The 25,948-nt window shown below is 46.9% G+C and overlaps 4 non-coding genes and 7 pseudogenes across 4 annotated transcripts; all 11 read left to right on the top strand.

Annotated features, from left to right (window-relative positions):
- The first annotated feature begins 1,352 nt into the window (after window positions 1-1,352).
- LOC131738423 (U2 spliceosomal RNA) lies at window positions 1,353-1,522 on the top strand (annotated as a pseudogene).
- Window positions 1,523-2,125: 603 nt separating this feature from the next.
- LOC131739038 (U2 spliceosomal RNA) lies at window positions 2,126-2,316 on the top strand. Its single transcript, XR_009330206.1, has one exon. It is a non-coding gene; the product is annotated as a U2 spliceosomal RNA (small nuclear RNA).
- A 598-nt stretch (window positions 2,317-2,914) lies between these two features.
- On the top strand, window positions 2,915-3,120 carry LOC131738610 (U2 spliceosomal RNA; annotated as a pseudogene).
- A 6,541-nt stretch (window positions 3,121-9,661) lies between these two features.
- LOC131738724 (U2 spliceosomal RNA) lies at window positions 9,662-9,816 on the top strand (annotated as a pseudogene).
- Window positions 9,817-10,416: 600 nt separating this feature from the next.
- On the top strand, window positions 10,417-10,607 carry LOC131738980 (U2 spliceosomal RNA). The gene has a single exon (XR_009330148.1). It is a non-coding gene; the product is annotated as a U2 spliceosomal RNA (small nuclear RNA).
- Window positions 10,608-12,519: 1,912 nt separating this feature from the next.
- LOC131738473 (U2 spliceosomal RNA) lies at window positions 12,520-12,731 on the top strand (annotated as a pseudogene).
- A 602-nt stretch (window positions 12,732-13,333) lies between these two features.
- Window positions 13,334-13,524, top strand: LOC131738896 (U2 spliceosomal RNA). Its single transcript, XR_009330064.1, has one exon. It is a non-coding gene; the product is annotated as a U2 spliceosomal RNA (small nuclear RNA).
- Window positions 13,525-19,181: 5,657 nt separating this feature from the next.
- Window positions 19,182-19,389, top strand: LOC131738495 (U2 spliceosomal RNA; annotated as a pseudogene).
- Window positions 19,390-19,982: 593 nt separating this feature from the next.
- Window positions 19,983-20,173, top strand: LOC131738979 (U2 spliceosomal RNA). The gene has a single exon (XR_009330147.1). It is a non-coding gene; the product is annotated as a U2 spliceosomal RNA (small nuclear RNA).
- Window positions 20,174-20,772: 599 nt separating this feature from the next.
- Window positions 20,773-20,867, top strand: LOC131738556 (U2 spliceosomal RNA; annotated as a pseudogene).
- Window positions 20,868-25,792: 4,925 nt separating this feature from the next.
- LOC131738623 (U2 spliceosomal RNA) lies at window positions 25,793-25,948 on the top strand (annotated as a pseudogene).

Here is a 25,948-nt window from a genome sequence, read left to right as displayed (position 1 = left end):
CCTCTGCACTATTGATAACACCGTGCCGTACTCCTGGGACCCCCCATTGTATTATAGAACCTTAAGGGACACTATATATAAATTGGGCTTAGATAAAGCAAAATTGGCCTCCTGGGAATACAAGGCTGTAACTAAATATCTTGCCGGTTCCCAGGAAATTGAAAAAGTAGCTACTTTCTCCCTCACCCAAAGCCAAAAAATCTGGGAGAATGTGTCTCACAGCTGCCTCAGTAATGTCCAGAAGGATATAGCATGGAACACCGTCCACAGTGCACTCCCCACTCGAGCGTTCATGTTCAGGAGGGGACTAGCCCAAGTAGAAACATGCCCCTATGCAAAGTGAAGCAAGAGAGAAACACCAGCCCATATCTTCTGGGAGTGTGATGTGGCTGGCAGTGTCTGGCTCTCTGTCTCTGTCTTCCTAAACAGGTTTGCTGACACGGCCAAGATGACCGCTGAGACTGTGCTCTATGGGCCTGCGGGAGGAATCGATACCAGCACAGCTAAGTGCGTTTGGCGTGTCATCAATGTTGTCAAGCAGATCCTGTGGGAAGGCCGTAACGTCTGTGTCTATCACAAGCAGGAGCTAGACACTATCACCACGACCAGAAGGGCACAAACTCTTATCAAGGACTTTGTAATTCTGGACATCCGGACCCTCGGGAAGGACAAGGCCTGCGCGGAGTGGAGGATCGCCGGACTTCAGGACGTGAAGATGGAATAAAGGAAAAAACTGGAACCGCTAGCTCCTAGGAGCGGGACTACGGGGCACCGCTAAGCCTTTTATTTATTTTGTCATGCCAGCATTCCGCCCTTTTTAGCTGGCATGACCGTTTTTTCAACTGTGCCCTGGTTTTATGTAGTCTTTTTGTTTCAGTTTTATGGACTTTTATTTGATTTACGTTGAATGTTTTATTTGATTTTGTTTTGTTTTATGTATCTTTAAGATTTTTAATGTAAACTATTAAAAGTTACATTTTAAGTGTTTTAAAATTTTAGAATTTTAACTCACTGTTCTATACACTGTCCTTTTTCCCCTGTCCCTGTTTTAGATCTAGTTTTATGTTCACTTTTGAACTTTTTTAGAGAGCACTCCCCGGCCCTCACAAACACTGGTTTTTTATAGATGGTTCTTTTTTTCCAGTCACTTTTAAAGCAGCACAGGTTTTTTTCATGTTGATTTTAATCTGTGTCTGTTTTAACCATGTACAAAGCACAATTGTCTTGGTGTTTTTAAATGTATTTTAAATGCTTTTAAAACAAAATGTATGTCTGTATGCATGAATGTCATCTTTAAAAGAAATGTAAAATGAATGAAAAAAACGAATGGGTGTAAATGTAAAAAATGTAAAATCTCAATAAAGGAGTATCTGTTCTTATCAGTTTAATATCTGATACGTCCCCTATCAGGGGACCATATATTAAATTGATTTTTGGAATCGGGTGATGGAACAGGGGCTTGCTCCGTCCACTCCACGCATCGGCCCGGTATTGCAGTACCTCCGGGAACGGTGCACACCTTTCTCTAACGTTGGTCAAAGTCAGATCTGGATCTCTCCTGTGAGCATTTTGTCTACCCCTGCTGGAGGGAGAGTGCCAGTGTTGATGCAAGTTTTCCCGCTGTTTTACTTCTTTTTTTTTTCTTTCTCTCTCTCTTTCTTTCTTTCTCTCTTTCTTTCTCTCTTTCTCTCTTTCTTTCTCTCTTTCTTTCTTGCTGTCTTTCTTTCTTTTATTCACATGTGGTGATGATGTAGACAGCAGCAGTTTGTTTCCTGGGAGCATGCAGCTAACCAGACAAGTGTGGTGGAACATGTCCCTATGCCAGGACCTTCTTAGCAAGCCAGCCAGCCAGCGAGGCACAGTTGTAGTTACCCAAGGCACCTTGCACAGCATAGCAGCTTGGCATGACTATTTGTAAGACGCACTCCTCCAGTTTATGTTTTGTTTTTGGTGTTATGTGTGTGTTTTTGCTTTGTTTTGTTTTCTCCTGCTTAAATTGCACATTTCCCCTCTGGAAGCAGCAGCCCGTTTTTTTGGGGTCTGCTTGTGCTTGAAATTTTGCACCTACCTTTGAATCCCCCTGTGCCGTCCGGGCTGGGGGGCCCCGGGCAAGGGCCAAGTCGCCATCGCTTCTCGGCCTTTTGGCTAAGATCAAGTGTAGTATCTGTTCTTATCAGTTTAATATCTGATACGTCCCCTATCAGGGGACCATATATTAAATTGATTTTTGGAATCGGGAGATGGAACAGGGGCTTGCTCCATCCACTCCACGCATCGGCCCGGTATTGCAGTACCTCCGGGAACGGTGCACACCTTTCTCTAACGTTGGTCAAAGTCAGATCTGGATCTCTCATGTGAGCATTTTGTCTACCCCTGATGGAGGGAGAGTGCCAGTGTTGATGCAAGTTTTCCCGCCGTTTTATTTCTTTTTTTTTCTTTCTCTCTTTCTTTCTTTCTCTCTTTCTTTCTCTCTTTCTCTCTTTCTTTCTCTCTTTCTTTCTTGCTGTCTTTCTTTCTTTTATTCACATGTGGTGATGATGTAGACAGCAGCAGTTTGTTTCCTGGGAGCATGCAGCTAACCAGACAAGTGTGGTGGAACATGTCCCTATGCCAGGACCTTCTTAGCAAGCCAGCCAGCCAGCGAGGCACAGTTGTAGTTACCCAAGGCACCTTGCACAGCATAGCAGCTTGGCATGACTATTTGTAAGACGCACTCCGCCAGTTTATGTTTTGTTTTTGGTGTTATGTGTGTGTTTTTGCTTTGTTTTGTTTTCTCCTGTTTAAATTGCACATTTCCCCTCTGGAAGCAGCAGCCCGTTTTTTTGGGGTCTGCTTGTGCTTGAAATTTTGCACCCACCTTTGAATCCCCCTGTGCCGTCCGGGCTGGGGGGCCCCGGGCAAGGGCCAAGTCGCCATCGCTTCTCGGCCTTTTGGCTAAGATCAAGTGTAGTATCTGTTCTTATCAGTTTAATATGATAGGGTCTGTGAGAGGTTTGTTCGGGTGAGGAGGAACAGAATTTTTTTTTATTTTTGACTGGCTTTCTTCAGCTCGGCAACTTTTTGGAAGACTAATGCTCAGTCTGGTTTTGGCTTGCCCAATCCAGGCCGAGGGTCTTTCAAGATTTTGTTGACTGTTGAGAGCAGTTTTTTCTTTTACAGGCGGTTCCAGTTTTTTTCTTTTTCAGGCAGTTCCGGCTTTTCCAGACGTTCCTGGAGTTAGAGAGAAGGAGGACCTACCATCCAGACGACCTTTGAGGACCCTTTGATGACCTAGACGACCTCATCCCCAGCCTTTGTTTGTAATCGAGATCCAGACCGAGAGAGCAGCAGGCGCCCAGCAGAGGGCGCCATCTGGGAGGAGCAGAGGGCGGCCCCGGACCCCGAGGAGGCGTCACAGCCACGATTCTTCCTACGTGGTCTCGGTGCCAAGCAGCGCCCCCTACTCCGCCAGGGAAGGACACCGTTCACCTGGGGAGGGGGTCCCTCTTGCGAGGCGACCATCTCCTCAGGGACTAAAGTAATAGTTCCTTCAACTGCCCAGATTTGCTGCTTACGTTGTCTCTTTTTCGTAGAGAGAGACAACCCGGACGTCCAGAGGCTTCTCCCACCCCAATCGGAGGAGCCAGCTGAAGGATGGCGTTCCGGCCAACCCAGGAGACCAGGAGGCACAATGCGGTGCGCTTCACAAGGACCCAGCAAGAGGAAACGGAACCAGGACTGACGAGACTGGAGTTCAGCCGGACCATTCTTCAGAGGGGTATGGGTTTTTCCCCTTCTGACTTGAATTGTTTGGTGAAATTGCCAGGGCTTAAGGAAGTGTTTGAGGTCAGTTTTAGGAACCCCCAAAAGTTACAAGAAATGTGGTCCTTTTGGGGGGAGAATAAATATCTCGCTCCATACAAAGAATTTTGTGTGGATGCTCTGACAGACAGAGAAATGAAAGTTGTTACTGTCCAATTTTTCAATGAGGCTGTTAGCGACTATGATATTACAACATGGCTTAACCGCTATGGGAGGGTGTCATCAGAAGGGAGGAAAATTACAGACGAAGATGGGGTTTGGACAGGAGCCAGAAAGTGGCTGGTACGCCTTAATGTTGATCCATCGGGCATTGGAGGCGTCCGCCACATTCCAAACTCCATAGTGTTAGGGCCCAACAGAGGGCTGGTATTCTATAATGGGATGCCAAAACTCTGCAGGAAATGTGGGGAATTAGGACACCTGGCGGCCGCGTGTACTGTAGTCAAGTGCAGGAACTGCGGCGCCCCCCACGAGACCAGCCACTGCAGAGAAGAGAGGCAGTGCAATTTGTGTGGAAAGAAGGGGCACCTGTTTAAGGACTGCCCCTCTTCCTATGCCAACATGGCCAGAGCCAGCAAGGCAAATACGAACAAGCCTAGGCCTGAGCAGGAAGAGGGAGCAAGTAACAAAGATCAGTCCACATCACCACCAACAGTATCCAAGACCCAGACTCCAGCACCACCATCATCACCAGCACCCCCCTCACCCCCCCGCCCCCGAGACATGTCCCGTTTTACGAGGACCCCTTCCCCCAGCCCAGAGAGAGAGTACAACAGCCACTCCACTAGCTCCTCCAGTAGCTCCTCTGATGCAGAACACGAGGCAGGGAGGGAGCCCGGATCCAGCAGCGGCCCCCCCCTGAGTAGGGCCCTCTCAGCGCCAGCACTCCCCCTCGGCTCTCGTTATGACGCCATAAGGATTGAGTCCGTGGGGGAGGAAAGCGAAAGCGACAGTGAAAGTGAGAGTGAGAAGGAGGGGAAGGAAGTGAAGAACCAGCAGAGGGTGGGGAAAAGAAAGGGTAGAGACGAGGGGGGGAAAAGAAAGAAGATCAGGATCAAAGACGGCAAGTTGCAGGTGGCCCCCATAGATCCAAAACCAGCTAATGTCCACACAAAGTCCCCAGTCTTGCCCTCGCAGGCAGAGACGGAGGCGAGTGGGACGGCTACACTGCCGCCTAGTGGGCAGGTAGCAGCCAGCCAGGGCATCCCCAGCCAGCCTTCCCAGTCGTTGGCACAAACCCTAGCACACCTCGCAGAAGAGGTGTTCACTAATGCACCGAGGGAGAGGTCGGGGTCAACACCTTCCCTGACCAGCAGTACCTCGGTAGCAATGACCCTCTTCAAGCGAAGGGCCTCCCTTCAAAGCATCCTTGACCCCCTCCCTTGTATGGGCAAAACCAGGGGCCCCCTAGAGGTCCTCCTAGATACAGCACTGGAGGACATGGGAATACCCCTGGACGCGGTAAGCCAGAAGTCTGCTAACAGCTCCAATTCAACAGACGGTAACAGCCAAAGAATGCTGTCTGTCATAACCCCCCCCCAGGACAAAGCTGACCCACACGTTCCGAGGGGCCCTGAGCAAGTTCCACCAGACTTACCTTGTGGGGAGTTGAATAGCCCCAACAACTCCACGTACTGTGCATATAAAGACGGTGCCTTCTTGGACGAGGCAGCAGTGAGTACCTTCTCAGGGGTGATGGGAGTTGCAAATAAGCCCAAGCCCCCTCGAAGCAAGCGTAGAGCTAAGAGTAGGAAGAGTGTCCCGACCTCCCAATCATAGTTGCTATGGGGTGGACGCAGCGACTCCTTTTCTTGTTAGCTACCCTGATGGCCCTGATATGTGTGTCTGTTAATGTCAGGAGCATCAGGGAGACACAAAAAAGATTTGATGTACTAAACTATCTAGCTAACTTGAAAGCAGATCTCATCTTTCTGCAGGAGTGTGGTATTTCGTCAAGCCCTGATTATAGGGACCTGAAGGAGAGTTGGACCCTGGGGGACTCCTTCTGGTCGGGCTCCAACATAGCCAGAGCCGACGGAGTAGGTATCCTGTTTAAAAACCCATTTATTACCTCCCGCAGCAGCAGGGAGGTAGAACCTGGTAGAATTCTGAGCGTGGATGTGACATACAACAACACTCCCCTCAGACTGGTCAATGTCTACGCACCCACTAACCAAAACGAAAGAGTTCAATTTTTTCCACAGCTGCGTCCACTCCTGCTGGGGAACGTACCCGTCATCGTGTCAGGTGACTTCAATTGTGCTCTGAGGGACGTAGACCGGAGCAGGCCACGCAACGACCGCTCTAGTAGAGTTTTGTCCTCCGTAATATCTGATTTCTCCCTGTGTGATGCAGGTAAGGACCTGGTGCCTCCCTTTACCTGGGTGAGCTCATCTGGGACCTCCTTCTCCCGTATAGATCTCGTCCTGCATACCAGCTCCCTTACGAAGACGGCAGTAGACACCCAGGCCGTCTTCTTCTCTGACCATAGGCTCCTGCAGGTAACATTGCAGGTCCCTCAGACCTCCCAGATGGGGTCAGGGGTCTGGAAATTAAACACCTCCTTACTCGATGACCCCTCCATAGCTGCAGCCTATAAGAGCAGGCTTGTTGAGTGGACCACTTTGCGTGACCTATTCAACTCCCCTATAGAGTGGTGGGAGATGGTCAAAATGAGAACTAAGGGTTATTTCATAGCAGCAGGCAAGAGGAAAGCAAAAGAAAGGAGGGCCAAATATAAACACCTGAATGCTGCCCTCCAGCGTCTGAGCCTGCTTCAGCTTCGGGGGTTCCCTGTAAGCGACGAGATAGCCCAGACCAAGCTAGATCTTTCAGTGCTTTGTAGGGAGGAACAACGAAAGGTCATGCACAATGCAAAAGTGCAAAAAATGGAGGAAGACGAAAAGTGTACTCGCTTCTTCTTCCAGAAAACGAGGGAGAAGCGGCACTTGATGTCCTCCATGCTCGACAGCAGGGGGAGGATAGTAGAGGATAGTGAGGGAGTGAAAAAAGTGGTAGAGAACTTCTATAGGGACCTGTATAACATCAAAGCTACAGATGACACCCTGATAGAGTGGTTCCTGAGCCAGTTGGAGCCTGACTCAGTGCGGGACGAGGAGGAGGAGGAGAAGGACCCAGAACTCACGCTGGAGGAGCTCACCCAGGCGGTTAAGACCATGAACACCGGTAAGACGCCAGGTCCAGATGGCATCCCGGGTGAGTATTACCATCTTTTTTGGGACACGCTAAAAGTCCATTTAGCGGAGGTCTACAGAGCGGTCTACAGGGAGAAGCGGTTGGGCCCTTCTATGCGGGAGAGTGTAATTACTCTCCTTCATAAGAAAGGGGAAGTTAAAGATCTACGGAATTGGCGCCCAATCAGCCTCCTTTGCGTGGATTACAAGATACTAGCCAAAGCTCTGATGCTCCGGCTACAAGTACACCTCCCTTTGGTCATTGGCCCCGACCAGGCTTGTGGCGTCCCAGGGAGGTCCATCACGGATATTTTAATGTTAACAAGGGACATTCTGGCTTATTCTAGAGAACGGAACCATCCCCTCTGCCTGTTCAACCTTGACCAGGAGAAGGCGTTCGATAGGGTAAGCCATGAATATATGTACAAAGTGATGGACCAGATGAAATTCGCTCCTGGACTTAGGGAGTGGGTTAAAACCATATATACAAACATTAGTACCCGAGTCTTGGTGAACAGGCACCTGACTGGTAAAATATCTATCCAGTCAGGGGTCAGACAGGGTTGCCCACTATCCCCACTGCTATATGTCGTGTGCATTGAACCCCTCCTGCAGGCAATTCGTAGGGATACCAATATAACTGGTTTCCAGCTGCCTGGATCCAACGGGGTCCAGGTCAAAACAACAGCATATATGGACGATGTGTCACTCATTTGCACCAACACATCGTCGGTACCTCGGATTAGTAATATCCTTGAGAAGTACTGCACGGCGACCGGGGCAGTGATTAACAAGTCCAAGAGCGAAGTCTACGTGTCTAAAAATTGGCAGGTAGATAGGGAACTGTCGGACATGTACCCTGTCAAAAAGGACAAAATCAAGATTCTGGGCCTCATTTTCGAGAACAATAGCTCGGGGGCCCAGAGCTGGACGGCGGCCATTAACCAGGTCCGTAAAAAGATTGGCGGATGGAGCACAAGATCCTTAACAATGACGGGTAGAGTATTAATAACCAAGTCTATACTGTTCCCCATCCTCTCTTATGTAGGAAAAATCTTTCCCCCAGACAGGACCACCAAAAAAGTGGTGGACCGCATTATCCACCGCTTTATCTGGGGCAGCAAGATGGAGAGGGTAAAACGAGCCACCCTGAGTAAAGCCGACAAGAAGGGAGGTAAGGGGGTCCCGGACGTTGTGCAGCTCACCCGAGTGCAGGGGCTCACGCAAACTATCAAGAACATCCAGGCCCTGGACAGGAAGGTATGTTACATGAATCGTTTCTATTTTGCCACCTGTCTCAGGGCCTTGGGCCTCTGCACTATTGATAACACCGTGCCGTACTCCTGGGACCCCCCATTGTATTATAGAACCTTAAGGGACACTATATATAAATTGGGCTTAGATAAAGCAAAATTGGCCTCCTGGGAATACAAGGCTGTAACTAAATATCTTGCCGGTTCCCAGGAAATTGAAAAAGTAGCTACTTTCTCCCTCACCCAAAGCCAAAAAATCTGGGAGAATGTGTCTCACAGCTGCCTCAGTAATGTCCAGAAGGATATAGCATGGAACACCGTCCACAGTGCACTCCCCACTCGAGCGTTCATGTTCAGGAGGGGACTAGCCCAAGTAGAAACATGCCCCTATGCAAAGTGCCGCAAGAGAGAAACACCAGCCCATATCTTCTGGGAGTGTGATGTGGCTGGCAGTGTCTGGCTCTCTGTCTCTGTCTTCCTAAACAGGTTTGCTGACACGGCCAAGATGACCGCTGAGACTGTGCTCTATGGGCCTGCGGGAGGAATCACTACCAGCACAGCTAAGTGCGTTTGGCGTGTCATCAATGTTGTCAAGCAGATCCTGTGGGAAGGCCGTAACGTCTGTGTCTATCACAAGCAGGAGCTAGACACTATCACCACGACCAGAAGGGCACAAACTCTTATCAAGGACTTTGTAATTCTGGACATCCGGACCCTCGGGAAGGACAAGGCCTGCGCGGAGTGGAGGATCGCCGGACTTCAGGACGTGAAGATGGAATAAAGGAAAAAACTGGAACCGCTAGCTCCTAGGAGCGGGACTACGGGGCACCGCTAAGCCTTTTATTTATTTTGTCATGCCAGCATTCCGCCCTTTTTAGCTGGCATGACCGTTTTTCAACGGTGCCCTGGTTTTATGTAGTCTTTTTGTTTCAGTTTTATGGACTTTTATTTGATTTATGTTGAATGTTTTATTTGATTTTGTTTTGTTTTGTTTTATGTATCTTTAAGATTTTTAATGTAAACTATTAAAAGTTACATTTTAAGTGTTTTAAAATTTTAGAATTTTAACTCACTGTTCCACACACTGTCCCTTTTCCCCTGTCCCTGTTTTAGTAATATAGTTTTATGTTCACTTTTGAACTTTTAGAGAGCACTCCCCGGCCCTCACAAGCACTGGTTTTTTATAGATGGTTCTTTTTTTCCAGTCACTTTTAAAACAGCACAGGTTTTTTTCATGTTGATTTTAATCTGTGTCTGTTTTAACCATGTACAAAGCACAATTGTCTTGGTGTTTTTAAATGTGTTTTAAATGCTTTTAAAACAAAATGTATGTCTGTATGCATGAATGTCATCTTTAAAAGAAATGTAAAATGAATGAAAAAACGAATGGGTGTAAATGTAAAAAAATGTAAAATCTCAATAAAAGAGTATTAATATCTGATACGTCCCCTATCAGGGGACCATATATTAAATTGATTTTTGGAATCGGGAGATGGAACAGGGGCTTGCTCCGTCCACTCCACGCATCGGCCCGGTATTGCAGTACCTCCGGGAACGGTGCACACCTTTCTCTAACGTTGGTCAAAGTCAGATCTGGATCTCTCCTGTGAGCATTTTGTCTACCCCTGCTGGAGGGAGAGTGCCAGTGTTGATGCAAGTTTTCCCGCCGTTTTACTTCTTTTTTTCTTTCTTTCTCTCTTTCTTTCTTTCTCTCTTTCTTTCTCTCTTTCTCTCTTTCTTTCTCTCTTTCTTTCTTGCTGTCTTTCTTTCTTTTATTCACATGTGGTGATGATGTAGACAGCAGCAGGTTGTTTCCTGGGAGCATGCAGCTAACCAGACAAGTGTGGTGGAACATGTCCCTATGCCAGGACCTTCTTAGCAAGCCAGCCAGCCAGCGAGGCACAGTTGTAGTTACCCAAGGCACCTTGCACAGCATAGCAGCTTGGCATGACTATTTGTAAGACGCACTCCGCCAGTTTATGTTTTGTTTTTGGTGTTATGTGTGTGTTTTTGCTTTGTTTTGTTTTCTCCTGCTTAAATTGCACATTTCCCCTCTGGAAGCAGCAGCCCGTTTTTTGGGGGTCTGCTTGTGCTTGGAATTTTGCACCCACCTTTGAATCCCCCTGTGCCGTCCGGGCTGGGGGGCCCCGGGCAAGGGCCAAGTCGCCATCGCTTCTCGGCCTTTTGGCTAAGATCAAGTGTAGTATCTGTTCTTATCAGTTTAATATCTGATACGTCCCCTATCAGGGGACCATATATTAAATTGATTTTTGGAATCGGGAGATGGAACAGGGGCTTGCTCCGTCCACTCCACGCATCGGCCCGGTATTGCAGTACCTCCGGGAACGGTGCACACCTTTCTCTAACATTGGTCAAAGTCAGATCTGGATCTCTCCTGTGAGCATTTTGTCTACCCCTGCTGGAGGGAGAGTGCCAGTGTTGATGCAAGTTTTCCCGCCGTTTTACTTCTTTTTTTTTCTTTCTCTCTTTCTTTCTTTCTCTCTTTCTTTCTCTCTTTCTTTCTTGCTGTCTTTCTTTCTTTTATTCACATGTGTTGATGATGTAGACAGCAGCAGGTTGTTTCCTGGGAGCATGCAGCTAACCAGACAAGTGTGGTGGAACATGTCCCTATGCCAGGACCTTCTTAGCAAGCCAGCCAGCCAGCGAGGCACAGTTGTAGTTACCCAAGGCACCTTGCACAGCATAGCAGCTTGGCATGACTATTTGTAAGACGCACTCCACCAGTTTATGTTTTGTTTTTGGTGTTATGTGTGTGTTTTTGCTGTTTTGTTTTCTCCTGCTTAAATTGCACATTTCCCCTCTGGAAGCAGCAGCCCGTTTTTTGGGGGTCTGCTTGTGCTTGGAATTTTGCACCCACCTTTGAATCCCCCTGTGCCGTCCGGGCTGGGGGGCCCCGGGCAAGGGCCAAGTCGCCATCGCTTCTCGGCCTCTTGGCTCAGGTCAAGTGCATTGTGGGAAGGTGATTGCGGACATTGTTGCGACAATGCAAGGAGAGGATAATTTGAGGGGGAAGAATACCCTCCGATTCCAGCTGAAGAGTTTGGAGGAGAAATGGATGAGGAAGAGATTCGTCAGGGAGATCCTGTTCTCTGTCTTCAACTTGGAGGTGAAGGACATCTTCTGCCTGGTTGATTTTGAAGAACGAGGCATGTTTGATGTGGTGCTGGTTTCAGAGTCGTTGTGCTGGGAGAAGATGAAAGTTTTTAATGAGAAGAAGGAGCTGGAACCAGTTTGTAAGTTCAGGCTGGAGCCTCTTTTTTTTCTGCAGTGGAGAGTGGCCTATGTGAGGGTGTCTGCTCCCTTTATCCCGGAGGAAGACATCACAACCCGGATGAAAATGAGATTTGAGATGAGAGAGGGGAAACCTGAGAAGATGCTTGATGCTGATGGAATCTGGAGAGGAGTATGGAGATACTGGATTCGGCTTCATGCCTCACTGGCAGGAGTGGTGGAACACAGGGTGCCTGGTTTTAGGATTGGGCCTTACTCAGGTACAGTGACATACGAGGGACAGCCTAAGATGTGTTTTAGATGTTCAAGTCCAGAACATGTTGCAGCTGAGTGCATGGGGATGTCCTGTACTCTGTGCAAAATTAGAGGACATGTTGCTAAAGAGTGCAAAATGTGGACTGGAAGATGCAATTTGTGTAGGGGGAAAGGACACCAGTACAAGAATTGTCCAAAAGGAGCTAGGGCTAAAACCTATGCTCAGGCTGCTGGAGGAAGCAAGATCGGAGGGGAAGAAGGGAAGAAAGAACAGCAGAAAGAGCAAAAAGGACAAGAGAAAGACAAAGAGAAAGACAAAGGAGCAAATGTTGGGGGAGGTTCCAAAAAGAATGGAGGCGGAATGGCGGGAAATCCTGCTACTTCGCAGACAAAGGGAAGGGGTGGAGCTGCTACGCAAGATGTAAAGGAGAAACTTGCAGAGGGTGCTGGGAGTAAGAAGAAGAGCTGGGGAAGTGAGATCTCATCCTCTTCTGAGTCTGTTGATACAGATGAGGAGATGGAGCTTAATAGTGCAACAGGAGTGCGAGAGAAGAAGAGGAAAGCAGAGGATGGAAAGGAGAAATCAGATAGCGGCGAAAAAGTCGTTCTTGATTCCGAGACTTTGTCTTTTTTTGCTGCAGCAAGAGGGGGAGATCAGAAAGAAAAGAAAAAGAAGCCGGACTGAGTTTGTTTTCTTTTTTGTTTAAATAAGTATTTGACTAGAGATGAATATGATTTTGATGTATTATTTTTGAGAAGATGATGTATTTTTTTGAGTATTGGATTAAAATTTATAAAAAAAAAAAAAAAAAAAAAAAAAAAATCTGTTCTTATCAGTTTAATATCTGATACGTCCCCTATCAGGGGACCATATATTAAATTGATTTTTGGAATCGGGAGATGGAATAGGGGCTTGCTCCGTCCACTCCACGCATCGGCCCGGTATTGCAGTACCTCCGGGAACGGTGCACACCTTTCTCTAACGTTGGTCAAAGTCAGATCTGGATCTCTCCTGTGAGCATTTTGTCTACCCCTGCTGGAGGGAGAGTGCCAGTGTTGATGCAAGTTTTCCCGCCGTTTTACTTCTTTTTTTTTCTTTCTCTCTTTCTTTCTTTCTCTCTTTCTTTCTCTCTTTCTCTCTTTCTTTCTCTCTTTCTTTCTTGCTGTCTTTCTTTCTTTTATTCACATATGGTGATGATGTAGACAGCAGCAGGTTGTTTCCTGGGAGCATGCAGCTAACCAGACAAGTGTGGTGGAACATGTCCCTATGCCAGGTCCTTCTTAGCCAGCCAGCCAGCCAGCCAGCGAGGCACAGTTGTAGTTACCCAAGGCACCTTGCACAGCATAGCAGCTTGGCATGACTATTTGTAAGACGCACTCCGCCAGTTTATGTTTTGTTTTTGGTGTTATGTGTGTGTTTTTGATTTGTTTTGTTTCCTCCTGCTTAAATTGCACATTTCCCCTCTGGAAGCAGCAGCCCGTTTTTTGGGGGTCTGCTTGTGCTTGAAATTTTGCACCCACCTTTGAATCCCCCTGTGCCGTCCGGGCTGGGGGGCCCCGGGCAAGGGCCAAGTCGCCATCGCTTCTCGGCCTTTTGGCTAAGATCAAGTGTAGTATCTGTTCTTATCAGTTTAATATCTGATACGTCCCCTATCAGGGGACCATATATTAAATTGATTTTTGGAATCGGGAGATGGAATAGGGGCTTGCTCCGTCCACTCCACGCATCGGCCCGGTATTGCAGTACCTCCGGGAACGGTGCACACCTTTCTCTAACGTTGGTCAAAGTCAGATCTGGATCTCTCCTGTGAGCATTTTGTCTACCCCTGCTGGAGGGAGAGTGCCAGTGTTGATGCAAGTTTTCCCGCCGTTTTACTTCTTTTTTTTTCTTTCTCTCTTTCTTTCTTTCTCTCTTTCTTTCTCTCTTTCTCTCTTTCTTTCTCTCTTTCTTTCTTGCTGTCTTTCTTTCTTTTATTCACATATGGTGATGATGTAGACAGCAGCAGGTTGTTTCCTGGGAGCATGCAGCTAACCAGACAAGTGTGGTGGAACATGTCCCTATGCCAGGTCCTTCTTAGCCAGCCAGCCAGCCAGCCAGCGAGGCACAGTTGTAGTTACCCAAGGCACCTTGCACAGCATAGCAGCTTGGCATGACTATTTGTAAGACGCACTCCGCCAGTTTATGTTTTGTTTTTGGTGTTATGTGTGTGTTTTTGATTTGTTTTGTTTCCTCCTGCTTAAATTGCACATTTCCCCTCTGGAAGCAGCAGCCCGTTTTTTGGGGGTCTGCTTGTGCTTGGAATTTTGCACCCACCTTTGAATCCCCCTGTGCCGTCCGGGCTGGGGGGCCCCGGGCAAGGGCCAAGTCGCCATCGCTTCTCGGCCTCTTGGCTCAGATCCAATGTATGTGGCGTGACCGCAGCAGAGGATTGTGTGAAGAAGGAGAAGGCGATGGCAACGGCGGAAGATTCATCGGCCCAAGGGGTGCGATTGCTGAACACGGTGAGGTTTAACCTGAAGAAGAAAGATGGAATGCTGCCGGTGCTGGGAAGGACGGATTTCGCAAGAAAGATCGTGCTGGAAAATCTTGGATGTTCTACTGCTGATATCTACTGCCTCCAGGATGTCACCTCTCGTGGGATTTTTGACGTGACATTTGCAACTGCAAGTACCTGCTCAATAGTATGGAAGCGATGTCTTGAAGGTAAAAACTCTGCTCCTTTGTCGGATTTTGTGATTGAGCCACTGTTTGTGAGGGAAATTAGACCCTTAACTGTTCACATGTACAACCCCTATGTACAAGATGCAGACATTGCCACCTTTTTGAAAAGGTTTTGTGATGTTTTAAGCCCCGGTTCCAAAATTAGAGACACACTGGGGATTTGGAATGCTAAGAGACAGTTCCGTGTAAGGCTACGGCCCTGCAGTACAGTGGAAGGAGGGGTGATACATCCACCAGCCTCTTTCTCAATTGGCGGGAACAGGGGGTATTTATACTATCCGGGTCAGCCGATAAGATGTCGGAAGTGCGGAAGGGAGGGGCACACCGCAGAGGCCTGTGTGGCTGATTTCTGCAGGAAATGCCAGACAGAGGGACACACAGCATCCGGATGTGCGGCTCCTGTGGAGTGTAATCTGTGTGGTTCTCGGGAGCATGTTTTTAAGAACTGTCCATCCAGGGTTCGCAGTTATGCGGAGGCTGCTCGTTCGGCTTCGGAGGTTCCAAAGGCTGCCTGTTCTGGTTTAGCTGTTCGGACTTCCATATCAAGAGAGGTGTCCAATGCTGTGGGCACTGCTCTGGTTGCTAGTCTGTCTACGGGTCCTGCTGCTGCTCCTCCTGCTGCTCCAGTGGCTGGCCCCGTTGCGGTTCCTGTTGCTTCTGCTGCTGCCGTGGTCCCTGTGGTTTCTGTTTCTGTTGCAGATTCCGCTGGCGTCGTGGCTGAGACTGGTCCTGTTGTGTCTGGTAAGGATGTTGATCTCAGCCAGGCTTCCCGTGTCCTTGCAGCTGCTGTTGCTGGAGCACCCCCGGGGGTTGCTGGTGACTGTAGTTCGTGGGGTGAGATCATGGAGACCCAGGAGTCAACGGTGATGTATTCTTCAGTGCTTCGTGATCCCAGAGTGAAGAGTAGGAGGAAGGAGATAGTCTCGGAGGACGAACAGCCTACAAAAATCAGCAGATCTGATTCCAGAGTGTCAGTTTCTGCTGATGTTGTGGGTAATGTGGATATTTCAGACTTTACAGAGTCCTCAGACTCTAGGGGGGTGCCAGGATGTTCCCAGGTTTTTGAGTCCTTCGGGACTTCTGACTCTTCAGTTGGCTCGGGTGGAGGTGCCAGTCCAGGTCTTGAAATTGATGCCTTCTCCCCTGCCTCCGTGGACTCGGAGGACATGTGTTTCGGGAATGTAGAGGTTTTCTGTAGCATCACCGGTATGCCTAAAGATGGCCCGGGTAGGCCAGACTCTTAATATTTTGTGTTTTTGTGGTGTTTTTTGTTTTTTTTCCCCTTTTAATGATCAGCCTACAGTATATGTCCATTAATGTTCGCAGTGTAAAAAGCACTGTTAGGTTGGTCTCTATTCTTTCTTTTTTGGCTTCTCAGAATTGTGATGTCTTTTTTTACAGGAGTGTTCCATTCCTCATGGGGCTCGGAATCTGTCTAAGTGGTGGTCTTATGGGCCTTCCATCTGGTCTGGGGGGAATGATTGTAAATCCTCGGGGGTGGCAGTTCTTTTTAAGGGGAAAGATTTCAACATTCTGGAAAGGAAAGAAGTGGTACCTGGCCGTCTATTATTAGTTGATATTCTGTACAAGGATTTCCCTTCCAGGCTAATTAATGTATATGCATCCCCCTGTAAAAATGAAAGATATGATTTATTTCAGTTGGTTCCTCCCTATTTGGTGGTTTCTAAGCCTGTTATTCTGGTGGGGGATTTCAATTGTGTAATTGATTCAGATGGTAGATCTGGTTCATCTAGTGTTAAACTGGATAAATCATCCCTTTTTTTAAGTGACATGGTGAAGTCTGCTAGATTGGTGGATGTGGGTAAACAGACTGGGATGTTTACTTGGGCCCGAGCAGACGGGTCTTCAGCGTCACGTATTGATTTCTTTTTTGTTTCTCCTGTGTTTAAGGTTCAGAGCTGTTCTACTTTACCAGTTTTCTTTTCAGATCACAAAGCTTTATGTTTTACAGCTGATATTTCCTCCTCCTGTTCCTTCGGGCTTGGGGTTTGGAAGTTAAACGTGGAACTCTTGACTGAGAGCAATGTTAAAGAACTAAAGGAGTATCTTGTAAATTGGAGGTCACTTAAATGCTGTTTTGACTGTCTGGGGGATTGGTGGGAACATGTGAAGATGAAAATTAAGAGTTTTTTTATTAAAAAAAGTAAACAGTTAAATAAATTAAAAAAGAGAGGCTTTGTTAAAATTCAAGCCCGGTTACAATCTTTGTTTGTTTTGTTGGAGTCTGGTTGGGAGGTGAGGGAAGAAATAGAGGGTGCCAAGGCTGAGTTAAAGAAGTTTTTTCAAGAAGAGGCCAAAAAGATAATGTTTAGATCTAAGGTCGAAATACTAGAAAAAGATGAAATGTGTAGCAGATTTTTCTTTAAAAAGGTCCATGCAAATGTGTCTAGTGTTTCTGAGGTGTATGACTCCCAACAGAATGTGATGAAATCTAAGACCGATATTCTAAATGTTATTGGGGATTTTTATTCATCTTTGTATTCTGAGAAATCATCTAATCCAGATTTATGTGAGTTGTTTTTTTCCAAGATTCCCAACACCTTGGAGGAGGATTCTAAAACTTTTTTGGGCAGGCCACTTTCTCTGTCAGAGTTGGGGGAGGCGATTAAGTCCTGTAAAAAGAATAAGACCCCTGGTGGTGATGGGCTGCCAGTGGAGCTGTACTTGGCTCTGTGGGAGGTAATTGGGCCCGATCTTTTAGAAGTTTATAATGGAATTTTGGATAATGGGAAAATGCCGGCTTCACTTCGAGAAGGTGTGATTACGCTGATTTATAAAAAGAAAGGGGATAGATTAGACATAAAAAATTGGCGTCCAATCACTTTGTTATGCGTCGATTATAAGCTTTTAGCAAAGGTAATGGCTAATAGATTAAAAACGGTAATTGCTGAAGTGATGGATCCAGACCAGACGTGTGGTATCCCTGGTCGTAAAATTTCAGATACTCTTTGTCTGGTCAGGGATGCTATTAGTTATTTACAGGACCGTAAGGTAGAATCTGTTTTGGTCTCTTTGGACCAGGAGAAAGCTTATGATCGTGTATCGCATGCATTTATGTTTAAAGTCTTAGAACGTTTAGGTTTTGGTGAGCAGTTCTGTAAGTGGGTGAAGTTATTATATAATGATCTTTTTAGCTCTGTGTTGGTAAACGGGTGGAAAACAGACCCTTTTTTAGTTAAATCGGGAGTTCGACAGGGGTGTCCTTTGTCCCCCTTATTGTTTGTGTGCTGTATTGAGATGTTTGCAGGGTTTATAAGGGCTGATAAATGTATTCAAGGCATTGTGATTCCAGGAAGCGGGGGGACTCAGCTTAAATGCGTCCTTTATATGGACGATGTGTCTGTGTTTTGTAGAGATCAGCCTTCAATAGATAAATTAATCCAGGTGTGTGATTGGTTTGGTCAAGCTTCTGGGGCAAGGATTAATTTTGAGAAAAGTGAAGCTATGTTTTTTGGGTTGTGGTCTAGTGGTATTTCAATACCCTTTTCTGTGAAAACAGACTTTATAAAAATTTTGGGGATCTGGTTTGGGGGTGAAGGGGCTATTTTAAAATCATGGGAGGAGAGGTTGTCAAAGGTCAACCAAAAGTTTGGTTTGTGGCAGCAAAGGGTATTGACCTTAGAAGGTAAAGCTCTAGTGCTCAGGAATGAGATTTTACCTGTTTTATTGTATGTTGCACAAGTGTGGCCCTTGCTATATGCCTGTATTAGGGCCATTAATAAGGCAGTGTTTCATTTTATTTGGGGGTCTAAAATGGATAGGCTCAGTCGGGCTATTATGTTTAAGCCTGCAAAGAATGGGGGTAAAAATGTTCCGGACTGTGTATCCATCCTTATGAGCACTTTTGTATGTAATGTTTTGCAGATTTGTTTACTCCCACGTTACAAGTCTTCTAAATGTTTCTTCTTTCTGAGGTTTTATATGTATGCTTCTTTGAGAAAGTTTGGCTGGGTTTCTTTGTCATTATCATTACCACACAGTTGGTCGGTTCCTTTTTATTTAAATACAGTGTTGAAGTTTGTCTACAAAAACAAGCTGGAGTCTTTATCATTGGAAGATTGGAAACCCCGGATCGTCACTTCTAAGATTAATAGATATGAGGAAGTAGTTCCGATAGGAGTGTTCATGGAACAGACAGTAGTAAAAATTTGGGAGAATGTGTCCGCTAAAGTTTTGATTAACAGACAGAAAGACATAGCATGGATGTCAGTGCACAGATGTTTGCCTGTTAGAGCTTTTTTTCATGCACGAGGTCTCACTCCTGTAAATGTGTGTCCCCGACAGGAATGTAAATGTGAAGAAACTGTGTTTCATTTATTTATTGAATGTTTTTTTTCTAAACAGGTGCTGTTTAGTGTACAGTGTTTATTTGAAAAGTTTTTACCAAAAGAAGTTTTAACAAGTGATTTCCTTCTTTATGGTATTCTTCAGCAGCCCTATGATGAAATGAATAGAATGTGTGCTTGGATAATAGCTTGCTGTTTGAAAGATGTATTGTGGACTGCTCGCAATGTATTGATAATGAAAAGGAAACGTCTGTCTGTATGTTCATGTAAGAAATTAATAATGTCTTTGTTAAAGGACTATTTGTTAAAAGATGAAAGGAAGTGTGGGTTAGATTTTGTTAAAAAAAAAATGGAGAGCAGTTCTTGAATTGTAACATACAGTGTGTTTTTTTCCTGTATTGTGTTTGAGTTGAATTAAAGGAATAAAAAAAAAAAAAAAAAAAAAAAAAAAATCTGTTCTTATCAGTTTAATATCTGATACGTCCCCTATCAGGGGACCATATATTAAATTGATTTTTGGAATCGGGAGATGGAACAGGGGCTTGCTCCGTCCACTCCACGCATCGGCCCGGTATTGCAGTACCTCCGGGAACGGTGCACACCTTTCTCTAACGTTGGTCAAAGTCAGATCTGGATCTCTCCTGTGAGCATTTTGTCTACCCCTGCTGGAGGGAGAGTGCCAGTGTTGATGCAAGTTTTCCCACCGTTTTACTTCTTTTTTTTTTCTTTCTCTCTTTCTTTCTCTCTTTCTTTCTCTCTTTCTCTCTTTCTTTCTCTCTTTCTTTCTTGCTGTCTTTTTTTCTTTTATTCACATGTGGTGATGATGTAGACAGCAGCAGGTTGTTTCCTGGGAGCATGCAGCTAACCAGACAAGTGTGGTGGAACATGTCCCTATGCCAGGACCTTCTTAGCAAGCCAGCCAGCCAGCGAGGCACAGTTGTAGTTACCCAAGGCACCTTGCACAGCATAGCAGCTTGGCATGACTATTTGTAAGACGCACTCCGCCAGTTTATGTTTTGTTTTTGGTGTTATGTGTGTGTTTTTGCTGTTTTGTTTTCTCCTGCTTAAGTTGCACATTTCCCCTCTGGAAGCAGCAGCCCGTTTTTTGGGGGTCTGCTTGTGCTTGGAATTTTGCACCCACCTTTGAATCCCCCTGTGCCGTCCGGGCTGGGGGGCCCCGGGCAAGGGCCAAGACTCCATCGCTTCTCGGCCTTTTGGCTAAGATCAAGTGTAGTATCTGTTCTTATCAGTTTAATATCTGATACGTCCCCTATCAGGGGACCATATATTAAATTGATTTTTGGAATCGGGAGATGGAACAGGGGCTTGCTCCGTCCACTCCACGCATCGGCCCGGTATTGCAGTACCTCCGGGAACGGTGCACACCTTTCTCTAACGTTGGTCAAAGTCAGATCTGGATCTCTCCTGTGAGCATTTTGTCTACCCCTGCTGGAGGGAGAGTGCCAGTGTTGATGCAAGTTTTCCCACCGTTTTACTTCTTTTTTTTTTCTTTCTCTCTTTCTTTCTTTCTCTCTTTCTTTCTCTCTTTCTCTCTTTCTTTCTCTCTTTCTTTCTTGCTGTCTTTCTTTCTTTTATTCACATATGGTGATGATGTAGACAGCAGCAGGTTGTTTCCTGGGAGCATGCAGCTAACCAGACAAGTGTGGTGGAACATGTCCCTATGCCAGGACCTTCTTAGCAAGCCAGCCAGCCAGCGAGGCACAGTTGTAGTTACCCAAGGCACCTTGCACAGCATAGCAGCTTGGCATGACTATTTGTAAGACGCACTCCGCCAGTTTATGTTTTGTTTTTGGTGTTATGTGTGTGTTTTTGCTTTGTTTTGTTTCCTCCTGCTTAAATTGCACATTTCCCCTCTGGAAGCAGCAGCCCGTTTTTTGGGGGTCTGCTTGTGCTTGGAATTTTGCACCCACCTTTGAATCCCTCTGTGCCGTCCGGGCTGGGGGGGCCCGGGCAAGGGCCAAGTCGCCATCGCTTCTCGGCCTTTTGGCTAAGATCAAGTGTAGTATCTGTTCTTATCAGTTTAATATCTGATACGCTGATGCTCTCAGCGCCAGCACTCCCCCTCGGCTCTCGTTATGACGCCATAAGGATTGAGTCCGTGGGGGAGGAAAGCGAAAGCGACAGTGAAAGTGAGAGTGAGAAGGAGGGGAAAAGAAAGGGTAGAGACGAGGGGGGGAAAAGAAAGAAGATCAGGATCAAAGACAGCAAGTTGCAGGTGGCCCCCATAGATCCAAAACCAGCTAATGTCCACACAAAGTCCCCAGTCTTGCCCTCGCAGGCAGAGACGGAGGCGAGTGGGACGGCTACACTGCCGCCTAGTGGGCAGGTAGCAGCCAGCCAGGGCATCCCCAGCCAGCCTTCCCAGTCGTTGGCACAAACCCTAGCACACCTCGCAGAAGAGGTGTTCACTAATGCACCGAGGGAGAGGTCGGGGTCAACACCTTCCCTGACCAGCAGTACCTCGGTAGCAATGACCCTCTTCAAGCGAAGGGCCTCCCTTCAAAGCATCCTTGACCCCCTCCCTTGTATGGGCAAAACCAGGGGCCCCCTAGAGGTCCTCCTAGATACAGCACTGGAGGACATGGGAATACCCCTGGACGCGGTAAGCCAGAAGTCTGCTAACAGCTCCAACTCAACAGACGGTAACAGCCAAAGAATGCTGTCTGTCATAACCCCCCCCAGGACAAAGCTGACCCACACGTTCCGAGGGGCCCTGAGCAAGTTCCACCAGACTTACCTTGTGGGGAGTTGAATAGCCCCAACAACTCCACGTACTGTGCATATAAAGACGGTGCCTTCTTGGACGAGGCAGCAGTGAGTACCTTCTCAGGGGTGATGGGAGTTGCAAATAAGCCCAAGCTCCCTCGAAGCAAGCGTAGAGCTAAGAGTAGGAAGAGTGTCCCGACCTCCCAATCATAGTCGCTATGGGGTGGATGCAGCGACTCCTTTTCTTGTTAGCTACCCTGATGGCCCTGATATGTGTGTCTGTTAATGTCAGGAGCATCAGGGAGACACAAAAAAGATTTGATGTACTAAACTATCTAGCTAACTTGAAAGCAGATCTCATGTTTCTGCAGGAGTGTGGTATTTCGTCGAGCCCTGATTATAGGGACCTGAAGGAGAGTTGGACCCTGGGGGACTCCTTCTGGTCGGGCTCCAACATAGCCAGAGCCGACGGAGTAGGTATCCTGTTTAAAAACCCATTTATTACCTCCCGCAGCAGCAGGGAGGTAGAACCTGGTAGAATTCTGAGCGTGGATGTGACATACAACAACACTCCCCTCAGACTGGTCAATGTCTACGCACCCACTAACCAAAACGAAAGAGTTCAATTTTTTCCACAGCTGCGTCCACTCCTGCTGGGGAACGTACCCGTCATCGTGTCAGGTGACTTCAATTGTGCTCTGAGGGACGTAGACCGGAGCAGGCCACGCAACGACCGCTCTAGTAGAGTTTTGTCCTCCGTAATATTTGATTTCTCCCTGTGTGATGCAGGTAAGGACCTGGTGCCTCCCTTTACCTGGGTGAGCTCATCTGGGACCTCCTTCTCCCGTATAGATCTCGTCCTGCATACCAGCTCCCTTACGAAGACGGCAGTAGACACCCAGGCCGTCTTCTTCTCTGACCATAGGCTCCTGCAGGTAACATTGCAGGTCCCTCAGACCTCCCAGATGGGGTCAGGGGTTTGGAAATTAAACACTTCCTTACTCGATGACCCCTCCATAGCTGCAGCCTATAAGAGCAGGCTTGTTGAGTGGACCACTTTGCGTGACCTATTCAACTCCCCTATAGAGTGGTGGGAGATGGTCAAAATGAGAACTAAGGGTTATTTCATAGCAGCAGGCAAGAGGAAAGCAAAAGAAAGGAGGGCCAAATATAAACACCTGAATGCTGCCCTCCAGCGTCTTAGCCTGCTTCAGCTTCGGGGGTTCCCTGTAAGCGATGAGATAGCCCAGACCAAGCTAGATCTTTCAGTGCTTTGTAGGGAGGAACAACGAAAGGTCATGCACAATGCAAAAGTGCAAAAAATGGAGGAAGACGAAAAGTGTACTCGCTTCTTCTTCCAGAAAACGAGGGAGAAGCGGCACTTGATGTCCTCCATGCTCGACAGCAGGGGGAGGATAGTAGAGGATAGTGAGGGAGTGAAAAAAGTGGTAGAGAACTTCTATAGGGACCTGTATAACATCAAAGCTACAGATGACACCCTGATAGAGTGGTTCCTGAGCCAGTTGGAGCCTGACTCAGTGCGGGACGAGGAGGAGGAGGAGAAGGACCCAGAACTCACGCTGGAGGAGCTCACCCAGGCGGTTAAGACCATGAACACCGGTAAGACGCCAGGTCCAGATGGCATCCCGGGTGAGTATTACCATCTTTTTTGGGACACGCTAAAAGTCCATTTAGCGGAGGTCTACAGAGCGGTCTACAGGGAGAAGCGGTTGGGCCCTTCTATGCGGGAGAGTGTAATTACTCTCCTTCATAAGAAAGGGGAAGTTAAAGATCTACGGAATTGGCGCCCAATCAGCCTCCTTTGCGTGGATTACAAGATACTAGCCAAAGCTCTGATGCTCCGGCTACAAGTACACCTCCCTTTGGTCATTGGCCCCGACCAGGCTTGTGGCGTCCCAGGGAGGTCCATCACGGATATTTTAATGTTAACAAGGGACATTCTGGCTTATTCTAGAGAACGGAACCATCCCCTCTGCCTGTTCAACCTTGACCAGGAGAAGGCGTTCGATAGGGTAAGCCATGAATATATGTACAAAGTGATGGACCAGATGAAATTCGCTCCTAGACTTAGGGAGTGGGTTAAAACCATATATACAAACATTAGTACCCGAGTCTTGGTGAACAGGCACCTGACTGGTAAAATATCTATCCAGTCAGGGGTCAGACAGGGTTGCCCACTATCCCCACTGCTATATGTCGTGTGCATTGAACCCCTCCTGCAGGCAATTCGTAGGGATACCAATATAACTGGTTTCCAGCTGCCTGGATCCAACGGGGTCCAGGTCAAAACAACAGCATATATGGACGATGTGTCACTCATTTGCACCAACACATCGTCGGTACCTCGGATTAGTAATATCCTTGAGAAGTACTGCACGGCGACCATGGCAGTGATTAATAAGTCCAAGAGCGAAGTCTACGTGTCTATAAATTGGCAGGTAGATAGGGAACTGTCGGACATGTACCCTGTCAAAAAGGACAAAATCAAGATTCTGGGCCTCATTTTCGAGAACAATAGCTCGGGGGCCCAGAGCTGGACGGCGGCCATTAACCAGGTCCGTAAAAAGATTGGCGGATGGAGCACAAGATCCTTAACAATGACGGGTAGAGTATTAATAACCAAGTCTATACTGTTCCCCATCCTCTCTTATGTAGGAAAAATCTTTCCCCCAGACAGGACCACCAAAAAAGTGGTGGACCGCATTATCCACCGCTTTATCTGGGGCAGCAAGATGGAGAGGGTAAAGCGAGCCACCCTGAGTAAAGCCGACAAGAAGGGAGGTAAGGGGGTCCCGGACGTTGTGCAGCTCACCCGAGTGCAGGGGCTCACGCAAACTATCAAGAACATCCAGGCCCTGGACAGGAAGGTATGTTACATGAATCGTTTCTATTTTGCCACCTGTCTCAGGGCCTTGGGCCTCTGCACTATTGATAACACCGTGCCGTACTCCTGGGACCCCCCATTGTATTATAGAACCTTAAGGGACACTATATATAAATTGGGCTTAGATAAAGCAAAATTGGCCTCCTGGGAATACAAGGCTGTAACTAAATATCTTGCCGCTTCCCAGGAAATTGAAAAAGTAGCTACTTTCTCCCTCACCCAAAGCCAAAAAATCTGGGAGAATGTGTCTCACAGCTGCCTCAGTAATGTCCAGAAGGATATAGCATGGAACACCGTCCACAGTGCACTCCCCACTCGAGCGTTCATGTTCAGGAGGGGACTAGCCCAAGTAGAAACATGCCCCTATGCAAAGTGCCGCAAGAGAGAAACACCAGCCCATATCTTCTGGGAGTGTGATGTGGCTGGCAGTGTCTGGCTCTCTGTCTCTGTCTTCCTAAACAGGTTTGCTGACACGGCCAAGATGACCGCTGAGACTGTGCTCTATGGGCCTGCGGGAGGAATCACTACCAGCACAGCTAAGTGCGTTTGGCATGTCATCAATGTTGTCAAGCAGATCCTGTGGGAAGGCCGTAACGTCTGTGACTATCACAAGCAGGAGCTAGACACTATCACCATGACCAGAAGGGCACAAACTCTTATCAAGGACTTTGTAATTCTGGACATCCGGACCCTCGGGAAGGACAAGGCCTGCGCGGAGTGGAGGATCGCCGGACTTCAGGACGTGAAGATGGAATAAAGGAAAAAACTGGAACCGCTAGCTCCTAGGAGCGGGACTACGGGGCACCGCTAAGCCTTTTATTTATTTTGTCATGCCAGCATTCCGCCCTTTTTAGCTGGCATGACCGTTTTTCAACGGTGCCCTGGTTTTATGTAGTCTTTTTGTTTCAGTTTTATGGACCTTTGATTTAATTTGAATGTTTTATTTGATTTTGTTTTGTTTTGTTTTATGTATCTTTAAGATTTTTAATGTAAACTATTAAAAGTTACATTTTAAGTGTTTTAAAATTTTAGAATTTTAACTCACTGTTTATACACTGTCCCTTTTCCCCTGTCCCTGTTTTAGATCTAGGTTTATGTTCACTTTTTTAGAGAGCACTCCCCGGCCCTCACAAGCACTGGTTTTTTATAGATGGTTCTTTTTTTCCAGTCACTTTTAAAACAGCACAGGTTTTTTTCATGTTGATTTTAATCTGTGTCTGTTTTAACCATGTACAAAGCACAATTGTCTTGGTGTTTTTAAATGTATTTTAAATGCTTTTAAAACAAAATGTATGTCTGTATGCATGAATGTCATCTTTAAAAGAAATGTAAAATGAATGAAAAAACGAATGGGTGTAAATGTAAAAAAATGTAAAATCTCAATAAAAGAGTATTTAATATCTGATACGTCCCCTATCAGGGGACCATATATTAAATTGATTTTTGGAATCGGGAGATGGAACAGGGGCTTGCTCCGTCCACTCCACGCATCGGCCCGGTATTGCAGTACCTCCGGGAACGGTGCACACCTT

The sequence above is a fragment of the Acipenser ruthenus genome, chromosome 10 (genome assembly GCF_902713425.1).
Source record: "Acipenser ruthenus chromosome 10, fAciRut3.2 maternal haplotype, whole genome shotgun sequence".
Classification (NCBI taxonomy): Eukaryota; Metazoa; Chordata; class Actinopteri; order Acipenseriformes; family Acipenseridae; genus Acipenser; species Acipenser ruthenus.
The sequence above is the reverse complement of the archived record's forward strand: the minus strand, read 5'-3'. Positions and strand labels throughout refer to the sequence as shown.